Here is a 9,051-nt window from a genome sequence, read left to right on the forward strand (position 1 = left end):
AACTCATATTCAGTAGATCCTGCATCCTTTCACAGTGGAAAGTCACACAATGGTTCTATGTCTAGATTTATCCAATTTGGTATCTGGCTAGTGGCACCACCCATCATATGACATTAGATGCTGATAACTTGCAAGTTAGAACAGAATACCAAGGTTCTGATCAAGTCAAGATTGGTAATGGAACGGGTTTGGTTATAAACAATACAAGGTTGGCTTCTCTAGTTTGCAATCATAATCAATTTGCCTTGAAGAATATCTTTCATGTTCTTGCTCTTACTAAAAATTTGCTCTTAGTAAGTAAATTTACCAAGGATAATAATTTGATTTTTGAGTCTCACCCAAAAATCTTTGTAGTTTTACTCCGAAGACCCAGTAGAGATGGACTCTATCAGTTTCCTGGAACAATTCAGCACAAGATAGACAACTCGACAGTTTTTGTAGGAGAGAAAACTTCCTTGGAAGAATGGCATCAACGGCTTGGTCATGCCTCTCTAAAAGTTGTGAAAAATGTTATTTTTAAATATGGTTTACAGGATCTCTTAATCATCTTTTTGTATGTGAAGCTTGTCAAATGGGTAAAACCATCATTTAATTGGCCCAACATTGTCTAACAAAAGTTATAGATATTATGTTTTATTTATGGATGCCTATTCAAAATTTTCATGGATTTATCCCCTCAAGAGGAAGTCGGATGTGTTTAATACTTTTCTTAAATTTAAGAACCATGTGGAAACCTTATTCTCTACAAAAATCAAAAGGTTCTAGAGTGATTGGGGTGGTGAACTTTGTATTCCTTTTTGTTATCTTGATAATGCAGGCATCACTCACCGTCTCAGCTGTCCTCATACACATGAACAAAATGGCAATGTTGAACGCAAACATTGGCATGTTATTGAGTCCGCATTATCTCTACTGGCATCCTTCTCTCTCCTTCAGTCCTTTTAGAAAAATGCAGTTGAAATTGCTATTTTTATTATCAATCAACTGCCAACTCTGGGCCTTGGTAATATCTCCCCTTACAAGAAATTGTTTGGGAAACCTCCAGATTATTCTATGTTAAAGGTTTTTGGTTGTAAATGCTATCCTCTTCTTTGGCCTTACAATCTGCACAAGATGGATTTCCGTTCTACTCCTTATATATTTATTGGCTACAACAACTGTCACAAAGGGTATCATTGTTATAACCCTAATACAGGGAAAGAAATCATTGCCCAGCATGTTGTCTTTGATGAACACTCCTTCCTAAGTTTTGTATAGTCATCGCCACCTTCCAGCTTTGTTGCTCCCACTGGAGTGATACTCCCTTCTTTGGGTGCCATTGACTCTGCCACGTGTCCAGCCCCTACCATTTCTGAGGTATCTTCCTCTCCCTTGCCCTCTATATATGTTAGTAATGAGGAATCTACTACTTCTTCTCTTGAGCCAGAACAGGAAGCTTCTGTAAGTGATGATCTCTTACCAGTTCAGCACATTCAAACTCTTTAGGAGCTATTAGATACAACACCCACCTTACAGCTTCATATGCGCACTCATTCTATGGAAACAAGATCTATGACGTCCCAATCAGTTCAGGCTTTAACTGCTACTCACCATCCTCTTCCATCTGCTTTACTTCATGATATTGCTACTCATGAAGATGAACCTTCTTCCTATGCACAAGCTTCCAAGTCTCCTCATTGGCGCTCTGCCATGGCTGCCAAATTTCATGCCTTAATTCAGAATGGTACTTGGGAGTTGGTTCCCTATGATTCTTCTATGAATGTAATTGACTCCAAGTGGGTTTTTAAAATCAAACGTCACCCTGATAGTTCAATTGATCATTACAAAGTTCGACTTGTCTCTCAAGGCTTCACTCAGGTTCTAGGGGTTGACTTCACTGACACTTTCAGTCCTGTAGTTAAACTTGCTACTGTGCGCACTATTCTTTCTCTCGCCATATCTTGTGGTTGGGACATTTGACAATTAGATGGTCCACAATGCTTTTCTTAATGGGTTCATACTGAAACCATCTTTATGCGCCAATTGAAAGGTTTTGAGGATAGCAATTACCCACGTCACATCTGCAAACTTCACAAGGCTCTCTATGGACTTAAACAGGCCCCTCGAGCTTGGTTTTCTTGTCTGAGTAATCAACTATATGACCTCAATTTTTTTGGTTCACAGTGTGATCCCTCTTTGTTCATCTATATTCAGGATCAAATCACTATTTATATCCTCATTTATGTTGATGATATTATTTTTACTGGCTCATCTTCCACTCATGTTTCTCGACTTATTCGTGATTTGTCTTAGACATTTTCCCTGAAAGACTTCGGATCGTGGCATTATTTTCTTGGTGTTGAAACTCATTGGGACACCATGAGATTATTTCTTTCTCAACATAAGTATATTTTGGATCTCTTGCTGAAGACTAATCTTGCTGCAACCAAACCGGTTTCCAATCCCATGACTATCTCATCACACCTCTCATGGTTTCATGGGGAACCTTTATCTAATCCCACTTAGTACCGGAGTATTATAGGCACTCTCCAGTATGCCACTATGACATGACCGGATGTGGCCTTTGCTATGAATAAAGTATGTAAATTCTTGAATGCTCCTACTGAGGAACACTGGGGAGTTATTAAACGGATCCTGCAGTATCTCAAAGGCACTATTGATTGCGGGTTGTTTTTCTTGTCACACACATCGGAAATCTTAACCGCTTGCTCTGACGCTGACTGGGCAGGTTGCTCAGATGACAAACACTCTACTAGAGGTTATGGCATTTTTTTTGTTCTCATTTGGTCTCGTGGAGTGCTAAGAAGCAGCCTACTATTGCTCAGTCAAGTACAAAGGCTGAATTTCAAGATCTAGCTAATGCCACTACAGAACTCTTGTGGCTACAATCTCTTCTCTCTAATCTGGGAGTTAAAACCTCGTCACCACCAGTACTACACTGTGATAATATTGGAGCCATGTATCTTGCAACTCATCCCATATTTCATGCCCGTACTAAACACATAGAAGTCGATTTACATTTCCTATATGACCTTACTCTTAAGAAGTCTTTGGTGGTCCAGTTTCTTCCCACTCAAGATCAAGTTGCTGATATTTTCACAAAGCCTTTTCTTCTCACCGGTTCGAGTGGCTTCAGTGCAAGCTTCATGTGCTTCCAGCCCACTTTTGCTTGAAGAGGCATATTGAGGATTCGACTAGCTCTGGTCCTCCTACCAAAGAGAGCTCTAGTCCTCTTACCAAAGAAAGCTCTATTCCTCTTAATAAAGAGAGCTCTAGTCCTCCTACCAAAGAGAGCATTGCTACTCTAGAAAGAGTTACTACCAAAGATGGACTAGCTGCTATAGAAAGAGCTCCTACCAAAGATGGAGCAGTTACTATAGAGAGACCAATTAGAGTAAAAAGGAAACTCTCCTCTTAGGAAGTTTCCTTGCTAGACCAATTTCCTTAATTGAATGCTTCTATTCTTGTAATATTTTCTGGTTTTATTCATTATTGTTTTGTATATAAACACCAAGGTTTTTAAAACGACCCAAAAAACGAACCAGTCAAGGGTCTAGTTCCCAGGTCAAACGATCAACCCGTGACAAAAAAAATTAAAAAATAAAAAGAAAACAGTCAAAGCCGTTGAATGATTCGAACGGTTCAACCGCCAAGGTCAGCATTTTGCTGACCAAATCAACGTTTTTTGCAAATATCTATTTTTGGAGAAAAACGGAACCAATCACCTGACTGTTCCCGGTTTTTCTGGTCCAACTATCCGGTCCAATCCGGTTTTGAAAACCATGATAAACACTCTTGTACATTCAATTGATAATCAATGAAATTCGACCCATTATTGTAAAATCATTGTCTTCGTCACAAACTTTAACTCATGGTCATCGATGGAAACACCATGATGTCAAGGTCAAGGATTCCAAGACCCTCCTTTTTGGTGAGAAGCCCGTCACCATTTTCTGTATCATGAACCCTGATGAGATTCCCTGGGGTGAGACTGCTACTGCCCACTTGAAGGGTGGTGCCCAGAAAGTCATCAATCATCATTTCTGCACCAAGTAAAGATGCTCCCATGTTTGTTGTGGGTGTTAATGAGAAGGAATACAAACCCGATATTGATATAGTTTCTAATGCTAGCTGCACTACCATCTGTCTTGCTCCTTTGGCCAAGGTTGCCTTCTTACTCTTACCCATTCTTGTTTAATTGTTTGTTCTTAGATTACTTAATAGAAGAAAAAGCAGCACGACTTACTGATTTAATAATGTTTTCGGTTCACATTTAACATTATTCCCAGCAGCACTGGAGCTGTCAAGGTAATCTATTGCACTATAGAATTCTCTTTACACTTAGCATATGGATGAGATACAACAACATTCTTAATTTCAGTTGCATTCGCTTGTGAAAAGGCTGCATATTACATATGTTCTATACTTCTATAAAATTCTCATGCAATGATTTATGCCTTAAAATCAGGATCGGATCTTATAGGCACAATATAGTAATCACATTTAATGAGTACTTGATAAATATTCTGATATCGTAAAATGTGGTTTTGGGTATTTTAAGTGACAGGTGTAAAAATAATTTCTAAGTGCTCATTCAACATGCTTACAATGTTATGCTTACCTGATCATCAGGGTTAAAATTTAAGCAACTGCATGCTTACATTTCAGATGAATTTCACAATTCATTTGCCTAACAGAGCCCCATTAATTTCTTAACGTTTTAGTTCCCTTTCTGGAAATGATTCATTCTTTTCCATGTTACTATGTCTGTTTGGATTGATTGTGAAGAAGGCTAATTACAAAGAGATCAAGGCTGTCGCCATGGAATTTGAGGGGAAATTCAAGGGAATCTTGGGTTACACAGAGGACGATGTAGTTAGATGTGTAAATCGGGTCATACTGAATTGGCACAACCCATGCAAAATATTAGCCAAACTGGACCATACTGCCCTTCCTTAAAATACTTTGGGGGTTGTCTCGGCATGGCCCACAGCCTGACTTGGCATGGCCCACGGCACGGCCTATATGATTATACCATGCCTGGCATAACCCATAGTCCATTATGCAACCGTAGGCGGTACGACCTGATTTATACCTCTACATACATTATGTTCGGACTTCGTGGGTGACAGCAAGTCGAGAGGCCGGAGGAGTTGGACATTAGGCTAGAAGCCGAGCGAAGTGAGGACTCCTTAAGGGTGAATTTGTTTGAATAATTATCAATTATCAAATAAGGGCAATTTAGGGATTTAGAATTCTTGTAACAGAAAAATAAGAATCTGTTTCGACGATAACTGACGGAACGTTAATAGAGGGGTCTTTGTGTAACCGATAAAGGTTGAAGGGTCCTGGTGGTCATTGTCACTGACCCCGGGGGGCCTTTGACCGAGGAACGGAGGAACTCTTTCAACTTCCCAGCTAGTAGGACGAACGAAGTCTGTCGTCTCCTCTTTCCTTGTTGTCTTCTGCTTCTTTGTTTCTTTCATATTTCAATAGGCATTTCTCTTTTGGAAAGCATGCAATTTTGAGCTCTTCTATTTAATGGCGTCAACGATCTTATCCTGAAGGAGTTCCTGATGTAAAGAACTTCGTGAATTTGTTAGTGATATAATTTTGTGTTTTTATCTGTCAAAAAAAACGATCTTTCACTGTCGGTGGATTTTTGATCGAGAATATTAAAGGTAAACTCTTGTTCATCATTATTAATGCCTTCTGGACTTCTGGTATTTGAATTTATCAGGGGCTTGAATTTTGTTTGTTTTCTTTTTTTGCTTTTTTCATCGAGTAAAGAATCTGACTGGAGAAATCTGTTAGGCTTGCGTTAACTTCATTATCCGTACACTTATTCTGGAATATGCTGTTTTCTTTTAGTATCTTTTGACAGATAGGGAGAGGAATTTGTTGGGTTTTCGTTGATTTTTGAAATCTATTGTTCTTGGAGAAAAACGAATCTGTCGTGAGTGTTTTGGGATTTTTTTTTTCACTTTTGAGGTTTTGTATTTGTATGAACCCTAGACAAAAAAGTTGGAAGTTATTCCTGATTTTGAGTATGTATTATTTGAAGGTCTTTGATATCGTTGCAGATGAATTAATTGAATTCTTTTTGACGTCTATGTCACTGCTTGAAAACTCTATCAGGTTTATCTTTTTCTACCCTAAAACATGCCAGAAATTTTGAAACAGGGATTGGTTGTTGGGCGTCATTCTTGAGGATTCGGTATCAATTCCATGATTGTTTCTGATGATGATTCCAAGGTCTCTTCGTGAGCAGCAGTCAATTTAGATTGCCGAAGTTTGTTTTGGCGAGATATTTTGGTTTTAAAATCCAATGAGTTCTATTCAGAAAACTGTTTATTACTTCTGTGTGGCCAAGGGAAACCAAATACTCTATTCCTACAGTTGTGGTGACCGTGAGATCGACTGTTTAGCTGCTCTGTGTTTGGATAGAACTCCTCCCTTCCACTCTAGGTATTTTCAGACCATGGCTAAAAGGACATTTGGGTTCTTGATGGAGGATGAACATGTTTACTTTACAATAGTGGATGAGGGTCTCAAGAATTCAGGTGCTCTTCAGTTCTTAGAACACATCAGGGATGAGTTTAAGAAGGTTGCAAGGAAGGGTTCAAGGAGTAGTTTTTCTGGTTTGAACTCTGTCTGCCTACAAGAACAGCTTGTACCAGTTATCCATCGCTTGATATCCTCATTGGAGCATGTTTCTCAATCAAAACCATTGAAGCATGTATCTCAATGTGATGGTGGATGGATTTCTGAGGTTCTCCCATCCCATCATCTTAGTATTCCACCTTCTCCAGGATGCAGTGGTAATACCCAAATTGAAATTGCCACTCATAAGGCCCCCCTGCTTGGGAAGTCTAGCAAGCAAGAGAGGAAAATGAAGGATCGTGTAGTCGACATTCGAGACAACTGTCCTGAGGAGCACCGGAGGTCAATGGATAGGGGAATTAAGGGTAGTATGACAACCACTGAATCTACTCATCAAGGCAAGGCGGTCTCTGCAATCTCGTTGCAGAAGAATTCAAGCTCAATGAGAATTAGAACAGGTCCACAACATGCTGAAAGGCGGTGGTGCCGCAAAGTCTTGATTGTAATTGTGGTTGATGCAGTTGTATGCTTTGTTTTATTCATCGTTTGGTTAAGCATTTGTGGTGGTTTCCGTTGCATTTCCAAGTGAGAGCTCTCTTAAACTTGGGTTCCTATTCGATCATGAAATTAGAACTGCTACAGCCAGAATGTATTTGTCAAATAGCTTCAGATTTCTGTGAAGAAACGAATCATCAATCTTTCAGTGGATTTCTTATAAAAGTGATGGAAATGCTTATATTTGAGGTATGAACTTCAACCCAATAGGTAGGTGTTAACGTTCTTGTAACTTTCTTTGTATAGTTATCCCATGGATTCAGTGCATATAAATTTTGAGATGAAAATCATGGTTTTGTGCCTATAATGCTATACAATTGCTATGAAATTCGGTGTTCTTTTTTCCCTTGGCTTTGACATTTTACAATTTTGAGCCATTCACTGGAAATCTATTTATGGATCTTCATGAGTTTCAGTACAAAGAAGTAAGTCCTCACCAAAATAGACAATAAGAGCAATGAAAATAATAATTCAAATTACGCAAAGAGGCTGATTTAGCAAAGAGTTAAGGATCAAAGTACAAGTATCGGGTATTGTATCAGACAAATTGGATACGGATATGGATATGAATACGCTTTGGAAATGCATGGATATGAAAAAAAGATATAGAAACACTTGGATACAGTAGGGAAATGCATACAAATCACATAAATACATTAATAATACTAAACCAAAAGCTGAATTATCTATGAATAAGGTATTAACACGAGAAATGCATGCTTCAATAGGTTATATGAATAGAAACATTACAATAAACAATACTGGGACTCTAGAACATTCTTACATCATACAATGATTATCACTTTTCAATTTTTACAATTATAATTTTTAATTTTTACTATTTTTTTGGAATATTTATTAATTTAGTATTTTTATATAAATAAAAACTCTTTTTTAAATAATAAACATGTTTTCATTATTAGCATATAATGCTTTTATTTTACATATAATTGTAAAATAAAACATATAAATCATTAAGGTAGATAAAATAAATTATTTATATTTTTCAGTTTTTATTAAATTTTTTGGGGAAATTAAATCTTAAATTATTTACTTCAGTTTTTATAATTATACTTTCTGTTTTTCATTAATTTTGTTGGGAAATTTTATTTATTTATTTAGTACTTTTATATAGTAACTATTTTTTCAAATAATAACTATGTTTTTATTTTTTAACATATAATTATGTGTAAAATAAAATATATAAATCATCTAAGGTAGATGAAATATTTTTATAATTTTTAGTTTTTATTAATTTTTTTTAGAAAAATTATATATTAAATTATTTATTTCAGTTTTTATAATTGTATTTTTTTATTTTTATTAAAGATGAAAAATAATCCAAATGTAATCAATACACAGTTTTGTCATCTGATCGTATCCATCGATATTGGATACAACATGATACAGCCCAATATGGAGGTATATCGTGCTGATACACATGACTCATGGGATATATATCTAGTTGTCACGTATCCTGTATCCATGATATGATATATGATACGCTCGTATCGATATTTTAATCCTTGCAAAGAATATTTCGAATTGCCTTACAAAAAAGAACAAAGAACTATTCCACGAGACAAGGAAGCATTTGCGACCTGAAGCAACATAAGGCCAGATCTGCGAATCATTTCACTGGATCATAATCTGTCCTGCGAGTACAATTTAGCGAGTCTCTATTGCCAAGGATGCATTGCAAGGTAAAACAGACCACAAACCGTCGTGCAAGGAGACATGAGACCAAATTCCGTCACCGAATCATGATACGTCTCGTAACAGTCGTCTCACTAATAACCAAATCGTGCCCCGCGAGGAACCACTCCGTGAAAATACTCCTCGTGTGGATAAAATGGCATGCCTCATGGAGTTGCATGCATGGAACACGAGACA

At 37.2% G+C, this 9,051-nt stretch overlaps 1 pseudogene across 2 annotated transcripts; it reads left to right on the forward strand.

The window, feature by feature from the left end:
- Nucleotides 1-5,360: 5,360 nt before the first annotated feature.
- LOC148874285 (phytolongin Phyl1.1 pseudogene) lies at nt 5,361-7,501 on the forward strand (annotated as a pseudogene). Of its 2 annotated transcripts, none has more exons than XR_016104789.1 (2): nt 5,361-5,681; nt 6,184-7,501. The product of XR_016104789.1 is annotated as a phytolongin Phyl1.1 pseudogene, transcript variant X1 (transcript). The 2 variants fall into 2 exon arrangements; XR_016104790.1 differs by having other exon boundaries at nt 5,438-5,681; nt 6,139-7,501.
- Nucleotides 7,502-9,051: the final 1,550 nt, after the last annotated feature.

The sequence above is a fragment of the Nelumbo lutea genome, chromosome 1 (assembly GCF_056320005.1).
Source record: "Nelumbo lutea isolate HS-2025 chromosome 1, American lotus-T2T, whole genome shotgun sequence".
Classification (NCBI taxonomy): domain Eukaryota; kingdom Viridiplantae; phylum Streptophyta; class Magnoliopsida; order Proteales; family Nelumbonaceae; genus Nelumbo; species Nelumbo lutea.